Below are 13325 nucleotides of genomic sequence, written 5' to 3'. Positions count from 1 at the left end.
CCTCAACCTGACCCGGCCAGCAGACTTTCTTCACGAAGATTCCAAGGCTTCCCGGAGGGCCAGCGCAGTCTCTCTCGGGAAACCGGGAGCCGGGAACCAAAGCGGGAAGGCCACCGCTAACCTGCGGGCTTTGCTACCGCCCAGGGTTAGTCTCAAGTCCCGCCCCGCCCCCCAACCCCTACCAGCCACAGACGAGGAATGGGGAGCACCGAGGGCACCCCAATCTGCTGAACTCCGCACCCTCCCCACCAATGTCAGATTCCAATAACCAGTTTTCTGGACCTTCAGGCCAGTGCCTTGGGCTCACTGGTGAGCTGGAGGAATGGGACCCACCCCCCCTACAGGCCTTGTCCTCAGAGAGGGGACTTGGGCAGAGGGTCAAGGGGGCCTGGTTTCCTACAAGGAGTACTGTCTTTGTGCCCCTTGGCAAAGAGCTCCTTTCACAGCCAAGTCCTGTCTTTGCTAAGCCAGCCCCGCACCTGGCCACCACTGACACACTAAGACACACCCTGTTTGGCCCAGTGGTCTCCTGTCATCCCAGGGTGCACATCGGGGCATAGAGTCAGGAAGGCGGGAACCCCTATTCTTCAGACCCAAGGCCTGAGGTCACCTCGAGTCTGATGCCTCAGGGGAAGCCGCAACGGGCAGCAGGGGCGACCGTCGGGCGTGGCGCCAGCAGAGGGCAGCGCGGCGGAGGAGCGAGCTGCAGCCCGCGCGCGGGTCAGGGTCCCGGGAACCTCGACTTTCTTCCAGACGTCGCCAGAGAGCCACACTGGCTCTGGCTTGAGCCGAGAGTTCGACTCCGAGGGGAGCGGAGGGACTCAGGGCGTGGGAGCCTCCCCCGCTCCTGGGCCTCTGTTTCTAGGAAGACTCGGTGGAGAGCAAGATGCGCCCAGGATGGAGGCGACTACGCCGTCGGGGAGAGCCCCCAGGAGCCGCAGCCAAGCTCAGCGAGCGCCTCCGGGAGACAGCGGCGGATCGACGCCTGCTGTGCGTCCTTGGGAAGGCCCTTCTCCTCTCTGAGCCTCGATGTCCCTGTGTGTGCAATGGTTTGCGTTGGACTTTGTGAACTGAGGCTTCTTCGCGCCTTGTGTCTCTCTGGGTCAGGTCACTTTCCAATGAATACCCTGCGAATTTTGCCGATTCCAGGGGCCACACCCCACCGAGACAATTCTGTGCGGTCCCTCTGTCCTGGGGTGCAGCATTTAGGTCCTGGACCTTCTTGGCTCGGGGTCAGAAGATGAAGTGATGGAGGGTTCGGACTGCAGCTAGAGAGCCCTATTCCCTTCGTCTGCACCCAAGAACGCAGAAAGCGGTGCTGTGGGCGGGGCGGAGGCGGAGCGGCCTGGGAGCATCTCCACCGCGCGCTCACATTTTGTGCCTCGTGTCTAGGCGCCGACCCATTCAACCGCGCCCCAGTCTTAGGGCCCCTTGGAATTGGGGAGCAAGGCCCCCGCACTTGCATCTACCCTCGCTGAGATTGAGAGGGAAAGCCCTGCATTTCCTGAGGTTTCTCCGCGGATGAACCGAGTCCTTTTTCGGGGGTCCCGGGCGCGGAGTGTGTCCGCTCCAAGCCCCCTCCCCTAGCTCGGGCCTGGCCTGAACTCGCAGGCGCGTCCCCCCTCCCCCCGCCACCTCCGCCCTCGCGCCCGCGGGCCGCCGCTCCGAGATCTCTTTAATATTCATGGGCGTTAATAGAGAGGCCCCCAGTATATCGGTCCATTGTGGGAGGCTCGTAGGGCTTGAATAGGCCCCGGCCCCCTTTCTTCAGCGCGGCTTCCCCAGGGGCCGGGCCAGGAGTGAATGGCCCCGCTTCCCGCCCCGCGCCCCCTCCCCTTGGCGGGGACAACATCTTTATCCCCGTCGTCGCCACCGCCGCCGCCGCTGCAGCCCGGGCCCCTATTCACGCGGCCCGGGCTCCGGGCGGAACGAATCAATCGGCCGCGGCTCTTCGGAGGTCATCCTCATAGCCCGGGGTCCCCCCTTCTCCGCGAGCCCACGGGAGTGAAGAGAGGGAGGCGGCGGCGAGCAGGCCGACCCCACGGACTGAGGGGCACTGGGCGGGCGGGCGGGGCAGATGGACATCCGGGCAGGTGAAGCGGACTTGGCGCACTGCGGCCGCTGGAGGCTGGCTGGTGATTTCTACTTGTTGACCCGCGCTGGGCGGATCGCGGAGAGAACCCGGGCCACAGCCCGACCCCAGAGACCTGTCCTACCTCCCCTCGAGGCACCCGCAGGAGCCCCTTCGGGTGCGGTGGCCGCATCTGCGAGGCCCAGGGCACAGGGTTGGAGGGGGGCCGCCTAGGGCTCCCCAGGCCCCGTTCCTCCGCCCGCAAGGCACTTTCGTTCTCGCCGGTGCGCTCAGGTCTGGTCTGTTCTCTTCCCGGGGTGACCGGAGGGGAAGCCTGTCTCCCGGCTTCCGCGGCCTCACTCGGCGGCCCCGGTCCGGGCTGGAGGGGGCGCTCGTCTGTCAGGCGGGGCCGCGGCGCACGGGTTCCCGCCCCTCCCGCCCCGCCGGCCCTAGGAGGCGCAGAAAGGAGCCCATTGTCCGCCGGGAAATACATTTTTGGGGGCCGAGTGAAAGCCCGTCTTTCTTTTGAACTTTAGAAGAGAGTCTTCTGCCTCGCCCCTCGGAGGGAGAGATTTGTCCCCACCTCCCAGGGGCCCCGCGCGCCTCCTCCTCCCGAAACATCTGCCAGGGGAAAATCCACCCTGGAGGGCAGCTCGCACTCGCTCTAAGCCCCGCGAACTCATTAAAAAGATATTAGCGGCGGGGGCAGGGCCCGCGCAGGTATCGATCGGCCGGAATGAGCCGGAGGAAGAAAAGACGAAGAATGCGGACCCGCGGCGCCCCGGCCGCTTACCCCGGTCCCCTGGCCCCCTGAGCTGCAGCCCCGAGGCGGGAGTGGGGCCCCTGCGCGGTCCGCGCGTCCGGCGGTCGGCGGGTCCGGCTGCCTCTGGCTGCTCCTCGCCCCCTCCCCTGCCCCGCGCTCCCGCCCCCGCCCCCGCCCCTCCTAGTCCGCACGCCGGTTCCAGTCTCCTCCCGCCACGTCCCTGCTCCGCCAGCTCTCCGCAGCCGTCGCGCGCCCCCATCCACGTCTCGCCTTCTCTCCCGCTCCGTCCCTGGCGCTCTCTCCTTTTTCTCCTGCGCTCCGGCCACCCCTCCAGCTTTCTCACACCCTTTGGGCTTCCTCCCCAAATTTCTCTCTCCTGCTAAATCTCAGTCTCTCTGGTCCCCAAGCCCGCGGGGCCTAAGGAAATTACTTCCTCGCCTGGGGCCCGTGTCTCCTCGGTTCCCGCAGGCCGATTTGGGGGTCCGGGGTGCGTCCCCGCTCGCGCGCGCAAACAAGCTACCACTGCGGAGATGGGGTGGGGGGCGCGGTCCGCCGAAACGGTTTCAATAGACGTGACTCAGGCTGGCTAGCGCGGGGCTGTCGGGCGGAGTGGCGGCCTCAGCACCGCCGTGAAAAAGGACCGCTCCCCCCATCTCCAATCTAATTAGCCTCCGTGGCCGCGGGGAGACAAAGGCGCGCCCCGGGGGTTCCCAGGTCGACCGCCGTCATCTGCGCCCAGGCCGGCAGGCAGGTGACTGGCACGCGAGTCTCTCTGGGCGTGGAGGCCCGAGTGCCCCCTCCTCTGCGCCTCCTGGAACTTTCCCCCCCGCATCGCCCACGCCCGGGGCCTCCAGGCCCGCCGGTTGGAAGCCGGGAAGTCCTGGCAGATGGATGCGGCGGGGCTGAGGGGTGAGGCACGTGGGCAAGCTGGAACTCCAGGAGGGGCGCGGCAAGGCACAGGCTTTGGGAGATAGAGTCCGGTTGAGATGGAGGGAGACGGAGGCAAAGAGAGGCCGAGAAGGATCCAAATAAAATTTAGTCTGAGACTTTGGAGATCCAAGGATGCAGAGAAATGAAGGAAGTGGAGGCAGGGATTCCAAAAGAGCCTGGGGCTTGGGGAGACTTCTGAGAGTCAGAGAAACGGTGGAGAGGCAGGAATGGGGGTGCCTGGGACACAGAGACTGGGGTACAGGGAGAGGGTCTGGAGAAAGCAGGCAGGAAGGATGAAGAGAGGAGGCTGGGGCAGGGGTAGGTGGGAGATGGGTGGTACCCTTCTTTGCCTGTCTTTCTCCAGGCCCTCTGGCCTGGCCCCTCACCAGTTTTCAGCCCCTCCTGTGTGCCTAGGACCAGCCCCAAGGAAGGGTCCCTGACTCACTCATACCCCCTTCTTTCTCCAGAGGCCCTTCCTCCACCATCTCTGGGCCCCTGCACCTGCTCACCTTCCCTTCTGCCAGATTCACAGCCTAGTGATCAGACTGGGAGCTCCTGGAAGGCAGAGACCTTGTCTGGATCTTCCTTGGTCTCTGGGGCCAGCTCTGGGGCTTAACACACAGTGGATGCTCAGCCAGGGAAAGAATGAAGGGGGTGGATGGAGGCAAGATGGTGTTCGGTTCAGTTCAGTCGCTCAGTCATGTCTGACTTTTTGCGACCTCCATGGCTGCAGCATGCCAGGCCTCCCTGTCCATCACCAACTCCCGGAGTTTACTCAAACTCATGTCCATTGAGTCGGTGATGCCATCCAACCATCTCAGCCTCTGTTGTCCCCTTCTCCTCCCGCCTTCAATCTTTCCCAGCATCAGGGTCTTTTCCAATGAGTCAGTTCTTCACATCAGGTGGCCAAAGTATTGGAGTTTCAGCTTCAGCATCAGTCCTTCCAATGAATATTCAGGACTGATTTCCTTTAGGATAGACTGGTTGGATCTCCTTGCAGTCCAAGGGACTCTCAAGAGTCTTCTCCAACACCACAGTTCAAAAGCATCAGTTCTTCAGTGCTCAGCTTTCTTGGTGTGGACTAATTCAAAGGACCACGAGGCCTCTGAACTCGCTCACCTTCTCTGGGCGGCATGAGGAAGCCTCTTTGTCCCATCGAAGTGACATCTAGGGATCTCCAGGTGCTATCGAGCCAGCATAGCCAACAGGCTAGGGCAGCCCAGATCCTCAGAACCCTGGGCCCCAGTTAGGATGTTAGGGAGGAGATGCCAAGGCTCAGCCTCGGATGCTCCCATCTGGGTAGACACGAGGCTGTGGGATGTATGTCATCAGACCTGAGAGGCTGAGCCAGAGGGACCCACGACTGCAAGCCAGGCCCACTCCTACTCATCCTAGCTGGGGCCTCAGACTCCCTGGACCTTCCTGCCTCCAGTCCTATATCTCATCCACGGAGAGATGCTGCTCCCGTAGCATTTGATCATCATCGTTGCTGTCCTAGCTCCAAAACCGTCCACAGCATGGAGTATAAAGTGCTGAGGGCTGCTGCTCTCTGAGAGCTTCTTTTGCACCTCTGCGGCCTTGGGTCAGGCAGTGCAGAGGAGACTGTGAAGAGCTTATGTAGCAACTTTGCAAGATAGGTTTCCACAGTCACCCCATCCTACAGCAGAGGAAATGGAGGCTGTGCAAGAGTAATGGATGCTCTCCAAGCCTGGACCCTTCCCTTCTATGCCTTCCTTGCTCTCTGCAGCCAGCGAAGAAAGCCCTCAGGGTGGTGTCTTCATATCTGTGTATAAGCCCGAGTATAAGCCAGAGAAGAAAACCCTCCATGTGCCCCCATGCTCAGGCCTCTAGATGTATCAGAAAATGGGTGTTCAACTGGACTGAATGGAGATTTTTTTTAAGTCTTTTTATTTTGTATGGGGTATAGCCAGTTGACAATGTTGTGATAAAAAAAAATTAAAAAAGAGAAAACAAAAAAATCCCATAAAATAAAAGAATAAAGAAAAAAAGAAAACAAACACCCACCCACACACACACACACACAAAACAATGCTGTGATAGTTTCAGGTGAACAGCGAATGGAATCACCCATACATGTGCACGTGTCCATTCCTCCTAAACTCCCCTCCTGTCCAGGCTGCCATATAATATGGAGCAGAGTTCCCTGTGCTATACAGTAGGTCCTTGTTGGTTATCCATTTCAAATTGGGATGGAGATTTTTCTTAACGTTAGACTCATGTCTCTCCTCCCACCCCTCCTCCTCTTTGTCTTATGGCAGACTTTGGCAATCAGGAAAAACAAACTCACTTGCAGACCAGTTAAATAAGGTGTGTGCTGTGCACTCAGTCGTGTGCGACTCTTTGCGATCCCATGGACCATAGTCCACCAGGCTCCCCTGTCCATGGAATTCTGTAGGCAAGAATACTGGAGTGGGGTGCCATTTCCTTTTCCAAATAAGGTACAGTTATAATGAAAGGAAAGGTGCCGCTCCAAGTATCCAGGGCTTCCCTGCTGGCTCTGCTGGTAAAGAATCTGCCCAAAATGTAGGTGACCTGGGTTCAATCCCTGGGTTAGGAAGATCCCCTGGAAGAGGGCATAGCAACTCACTCTAGTATTCTGGCTTGGAGAATTCTGGGGACTGTATAGTCCATGGGGTTTCAAAGAGTTGGACATGACTGAGTGACTTTCACTTTCAGATATCCAGTAAGTCACAAATTGGATTTTTTTTCTGGAGGTTTCTGGACACCCCAGTCTCTCAGATCATCATGTATTTATTTTATTTATTTATTTTTAAGATTTTTTTTTTGGTTGTGGACCATTTTTAAAGTCTTCACTGAATTTGTTACAGTATTGCTTCTGTTTTCTGTTTTGGTTTTTTGGCCCAGAGGCGTGTGGGATTTTAGTTCCCCGACCAGGGATTGAACCCCTGCCCCCTGCACTGGAAAGCAGAGTCTTAACCACTGGACAGCCAGGACAGTCCCTCATGTACTTATTTTAATTATGCAAATGTTTAATGCATGCCCGCTGGGTGCCAGGCTGGACCTGAAGATCGAGTGAGGGTTGTCCCGTCCTGCAGGGTCAGCCTGGCCCTGGTGGCTTCTGGTTCCAGAGACTTTGGTTCAAGGTCATTTAGTTCAGCCAGCATCTAAGGAGCACTTGCACACACCAGCCCTGTCCAGGCACTGAGAGGCTAAAGAGGACCCAGCTGGTTTCCACCCTCAGCATGTTGATGCTTCCGGAGCAAGCCAGGCATATCCACGTGCCCACACCAAGCATGAGATGTTAGCCAGAGATGGAGACTCCTTCTCCATGCAGGTTCAAGAAGAAAAGCTTCGTCTCCTTGTTCTCCCGCTGGTCGAAATGTCCTGTTCCTCCCTACAGCTCCCGTGAAGGGAGTGCTTGGAGCCACCAGCCCACCGTGCCCATTTCTTCTCACCATGAAGTGCGAAGCTGTACTTTCTCTTCTTTTTTTAATATTTATGTATGTGTGTATTTGGCTGTGCCTGGTCTTACTTGAGGCACATGGGATATTCAGTCTTCATTGGGGCATGAGGGATCTTTAGTTGCAGCACGTGGACTCTTAGTTCTGGCATGTGGGATCTAGTTCTCCCATCAGGGATCGAACCCAGGCCCCCTGCATTGGGAACATGGAATCTTAGCCACTGGACCCCCAGGGAAGTCCCAGAAGCTACACACTCACACCCCCAGATGGGGGGCTTTGAATGCTGGGTGAGCAGTGAAATACTTTCTTTGGGTGAGATCTTGGGAAGGAATCTGATTAGAACACAGTTACAGGGCTTTCAGTTGCAGCTCTGCCATGTGGAAAACCTGGAAATCATCACCTTCACCATTTTTTTGTTCTTCATTCGCCAAGTCGTGTCCAGCTCCCTGTGATCCCATGAACTGCAACACACCCGGCCTCCCTGTCCTTCACTATCTCCCTGAGTTTGCATCACCTTCCCAAATGGAAAATCAGCAGTTTTTCTTGGGCCCATCAGAGAACTGAGGTTGCAAGGTGAGCTGTCACCCTGCCATCTGGAGAGACGGAACTCTGGAGGATCACAGCTGAGGTCTGTTCAGTTTTAACAATCCCTGGGGCCACAGGCTGGTAGGAACACTGAGTGGTAATTTTGATGAATTGCTGGAAGGCTGCGTGTGGACCAGCTGAGAAACTCCCAGGGTTTCCTGTCTTGGCAGGGGGGGAGGGGTGGGGAAGGCTCATACTTTCATGGGTTTTATCTCCAGGAATCCCACCAGGTTCTCCAGGAGAAGATCTGTAAAGACCCTCTAGAGTCCTTGGTGGGAGGACAGGAGAAAAATCCTGGTGAAGAGGCTTATCCCATGTGTGTGCATGTGTGTGTGTTAGTTACTCAGTCGTGTCTGACTCTTTGTGACTCCATGGACTGTAGCCTACCAGGCTCCTCTGTCCACGGGATTTTCCAGGCAAGAATACTGGAGTGGGTTGCCATTTCTTTCTCTCGGGGATCTTCCAGACCCAGAGATCAAACCCAGGTCTTCTGCATTGCAGGCAGATTCTTTACCATCCGAACCACCAGGGAAGCCCAATCCCATGTGGGGAATGGGAATTCTCCCTGCAGCCACCTCCAGACTTCCCAAATCACCTCAGGGAGAAACAAACAGGATAGGAACTTGCTTGGAATTGCTGCAGCCAGAGAAGTTGGGGAGGCAGAAGGTACAGCTCTACCACTGGAAGAAATAACCCTGAGACACAGGTGCACTAAAAGACTGACATTTAGGGGACTTCCCTGGTGGTCCAGGGGTTCAGAGTCTGTCTTCCAATGCCAGGGTTAGTAGCAACTGCTGAGCCCGTGTGCTCTAGATCCCAGGCACCACAAGAAAAGCTCAAGCTGCAACTTGAGAAGCCTGTGTACTTCAGTGAAGAGCTTGCAGGCCACAATGAAGACCCAGTGCAACCAAAGTATAACAATAAAGAAAAGTCTGATATTTAATTGGGAGATGCTAGGGTACTCCCCATCCCCCACCCCTCTCTAGGGCCCCAGCAGGGCCCTAGTATGCTAATTGCAGATGGTGACTGCAGCCATGAAATTAAAAGGCACTTGCTCCTTGGAAGGAAAGTTATGACCAACCTAGACAGCATATTCAAAAGCAGAGACATTACTTTGCCAACAAAGGTTCATTTAGTCAAAGCTATGGTTTTTCCAGTAGTCATGTATGGATGTGAGAGTTGGACTATAAAGAAAGCTGAGTGCCAAAGAATTGATGCTTTTGAACTGTGGTGTTGGAGAAGACTCTTGAGAGTCCCTTGGACTGCAAGGAGATCCAACCAGTCCATCCTAAAGGAAATCAGTCCTGAATATTCATTGGAAGGACTGATGCTGAAGCTGAAACTCCAATACTTTGGCCACCTGATGTGAAGAACTGACTCATTGGAAGAGACCATGATGCTGGGAAAGATTGAAGGCAGGAGGAGAAGGGGACAACAGAGGATGAGACGGTTGGATGGCATCACCGACTCAATGGACATGAGTTTGAGTAAACTCCGGGAGTTGGTGATGGACAGGGAGGCCTGGCGTGCTGCAGTCCATGGGGTTACAAAGAGTCGGCCATGACTGAGTGACTGAACTGAATTGAACTGATGCTAACTGGTGCATTGCCACTGAAAGAGCTGCAGGTCTCAGGTTCTATCTGAGGAGGAGCGTGTAGGGAACCCTGAGGTCGGGGAGGAATCTGACACTCGAGAATTTGAAGCTTCTGGCACGTACGTCTATGGAGAGCTTTGCATATAGCCTTACTCCTAGGCAGATGAACGTGTACCCTCATTCTAAAAACCCATCAATTCCTATCCTTTCATACAACCTGTGCAGCTTTCAGCAAAATATTGCAAAGCATGCCAAAAGGTAAGGGAAAAAAAATCACAATTTGAAGAGACAGAGCAATGATCAGCACGAGACTCAGATAGGATACCAGCCTGAAACTATCAAACAGGAAATTTATTGATTGATTGATAGGCTTTTGGCTGCACTAGCTCTTCATTTTGTCTGGGTCTTGGCTGTGTCCTGTGGGCTCTTCGCTGTAGCATGTGAGCTTTCCTGCCCCGTGGCATGTGAGATCTTAGCTCCTCGACCAGGGATTGAACCCACGTCCCCTGCATTGGAAGGTGAATTCTTAACCACTGAACCACCAGGGAAGTCCCTCTAACAAGGAATTTAAAATAACTGATTAATACATAAAGGGTTCTAATAGAAAAAGTGGGCACCATGCAGGAACAGATGGGTAATTTAGGCAGAGAGATGGAACCTCTAAGGAAGAATCAAAAGGAAATACTAGAGATGGAAAACAACGGAAGAAGTAAAGGGTGCCTCTGGTGGGTTCATCTGTGGACTGGACACGGCTGAGGAAAGACTCAGTGAATCTGAACAGACGTCAAGAGAAACTTTCCGAACTGAAGTGCAAAGAGAAAAAAACAGGAAAGGCAGCCACGAACTGTGAGGCTGTCTCCAAAGCTGTAACATCTGTGAAGCTGGGATCCCATGAGGAGCAGAAAGAGCGAGAGAGCAGAATATCTGAAATAATGATGGCTGAGAATTTTCAAAAGTTAATGACAGGCACCTAGCTTATCCCTCCTAACTCAGGAACTTGGGATCGATATCTACACACTACTCTGTATAAATTAGATAAATAACAAGGTCGTATCATATAGCACAGGGAACTATGCTTAATACATCTTATAATAACCTATAGGGCTTCCCAAGTGGTGCAGTGATAGAGAATCCACCTGCCAATGAAGGAGAAGCAGGAGACCCAGGTTCGATCCCTGAATCAGAAAGCTCATCTGGAGGAGGAAATGGCAACCCACTCCAGGATTCTTGCCTGGAGAATCCCATGGACAGAGGAGCCTGGCGGGCTACAGTCTGTGGGGTCGCAAAGAGTGGAACACAAATGATCACACACAAACAGCACAGCAGCTTGTAAGGAAAAGAATCTGAAAAAGAACATATATACATACGTGTGTGTGTGAATCACTTTGCTATATACCTGAAACTATCACAACAATGTAAATCAACTCTACTTTAATTTAAAAAAATTGACAGGCAGTCAACCATAGATCTAGGAAGCTCAGAGAACATTAAAAAAAAAAAAACGCAAACAAAAAGAAACAAAACAACAGAAACAAATGCACAAAAACACCACATCTCGGCACGACACAGTCACACTGCAGAAAACCAAAGAAAAGACACTCAGTGGCATTTAATAGTAAGAGCTAAATTCATATTTACATATTTACTCGCCAGACGTGACACAAAGGCCGACCTACTGGAAAAGACCCTGAAGCTGGGAAAGACTGAGGGCAGGAGATGAAGGGGACGGCAGAGGATGAGGTGGTTGGATGGCATCACTGACTCAACGGACATGAGTTATGAGCAAACTTTGGGAGATAGTGAAGGACAGGGAAGCCTGGCGTGCTGCAGTCCACGGGGTTGCAAAGAGTCAGAGATGACTGAGTGATTAAACAGCAAAAACAACAGTCCGTGGCTAGTGATAGAATCTAAACTAGGAGTTTGGGGATGAGTTTCACGGAAGCCACAGCATCCACGTTATTTCTGCATCAGTTGCACAGTATGGGCATGACCTTGACTCAGACAAATATGCAGTTGTTAATGACAATGGTATTTGAACTGCTTACCTTGTTATCTTAGATAACTCTTTAATAAAACCGATGAAGAAGATTCAAAAAGAACGTGTGGGAAGAACTTTTTGTTTCAAAGTTGAGTTGCTAAGTAACCACGGCCAGTGGTAAAGGAGCCCCTCTCCAGCAGGGCAAGCTCTATAGGGGGAGGAGCTCTATAGGGCGAGAAGGTCTGTAGGGGGAGAAACAGGAGAACTTGACCACCAGGGTCAAGGTCAGTGCCTTGAGTATATAGGTGGTGCTCCAGTGCTATTAGTTGTGAATATTAACTGCACAATGTCTACTGGCCATGCTGAGATGATCTGCTTGCTAGAGTCTCGTGTGTTTGGTCGCTCAGTCATGTCCAACTCCTTTGTGACCCCATGGACTGTAGCCTGCCAGGCTTCTCTGTCCATGGGATTTTGAGTGGATTGTCATTTCCCTCTTGCCTGGCTTCTAACCGAGCATGGAACTCAGTAATAAACTGAGTGATAAACTTTTGGGTACGATTTTGCTAGAGTAGATAGTGGCAGTCTGAATTCCAAGACCAAGTCCGGAGTGAGAACTTTCCTCATCAGGAATGTGAACAGTGGGCGTATAACCCAAATGGGAATGAGTTAAGCTAGGAGCATGGGTGGGCACGTTTCTAGTCTTCAATGGGTTAAGTTATGGTATAGATTATAGATTGTTCTCATGAATATGCACACAATAATCCTAAACAAAAATATTAGCAAATCGATCCAATGATATGCAAGGATAGGTAATACATTACCACCAAGTGAAGTTTATTCTAGAAATGCAAGGCTAGTTTAACATTTGAAAATCCGGGCTCGCTTAGGCAGCACATACACTACAATTGAAATGATATAGAGAAGATTAGCAGTCCTTGCACAAGGATGACAAAGTCATGAAACATTCTATATATTTATAGACTTCCCCGGTGGTAAAGAATCTGCCTGCAATGCAGGAGACCCAGGTTCCATCCCTGGGTTGGGAAGATCCTCTGGAGTAAGAAATGCAACCCACTCCAGTACTCTTGCCTGGGAAATCCCATGGACAGAGGAGCCTGGCGGGCTACAGTCTATGAGTCGCAATAAGTCGGACATGACTAAGCAACTAACACTTTCGCATTTCTTTCAACTGACTCATTCGAAGAGACCCTGATGCTGGGAAAGGTTGAAGGCAGGAGGTGAAGGGGATGACAGAGGATGAGATGGTCGGCATCACCGACTTGATGGACATGAATTTGAGCAAGCTCCAGGAGTTGGTGATGGATGGGGAAGCCTGGCATGCTATAGTCCATGGGGTCAGGAAGAGTGGGACACAACTGAGTGACTGAACCGAACCGATAGCTGATTCACTTTGCTGTACAGCAAAAACTAACACAACATTGCAAAACAGCAAACAATTAATTAAAAAATTGAATACTCATCAATGTGATTCATTTCATTAAAATTAAAAAGGAGATAATTCATGTGATGATGTCTATGAAAAAGTGTGAAAAAAATGCAGGAAAAGCATGTGAAAAATTCCACACTCATTCATGATAAAACTTCTGGCAACACAGAATCAGAAGGGAACTTCTTTACCTGATAAAATGTATCTATGACAATTGTCCAACACACATAATTAATGGCGAGTTATTGAAAGTGTGCCCTAAGACTGCAAACAAGACCACTCTCCCTCCTTTTGGCTGACAGTGTACTGGCAGTCTTGGCCAGTAATAGGAAGAAATAAAAAGAAACAAATGGCATAAAGATTGGAATGCAAAAAAAGACACCATCATTATTTATAAATGACATGATTCTGTACATAGAAATGCTACATAAACCTACAAGTTATTAGAATTAATAAAGAATTCAAGTAAAGTCACTGGAATCAAAGTCAATGTGTAAGCATAAATTATATTTCT

General features: G+C 52.6%; 1 pseudogene; it reads left to right on the top strand.

The window, feature by feature from the left end:
• The first annotated feature begins 12239 nt into the window (after positions 1-12239).
• On the top strand, positions 12240-12340 carry LOC112448978 (uncharacterized; annotated as a pseudogene).
• Positions 12341-13325: the final 985 nt, after the last annotated feature.

Source organism: Bos taurus, chromosome 11 (assembly GCF_002263795.3).
Source record: "Bos taurus isolate L1 Dominette 01449 registration number 42190680 breed Hereford chromosome 11, ARS-UCD2.0, whole genome shotgun sequence".
NCBI classification, from domain to species: Eukaryota; Metazoa; Chordata; class Mammalia; order Artiodactyla; family Bovidae; genus Bos; species Bos taurus.
This window is presented reverse-complemented; position numbering and strand designations above follow the sequence as displayed.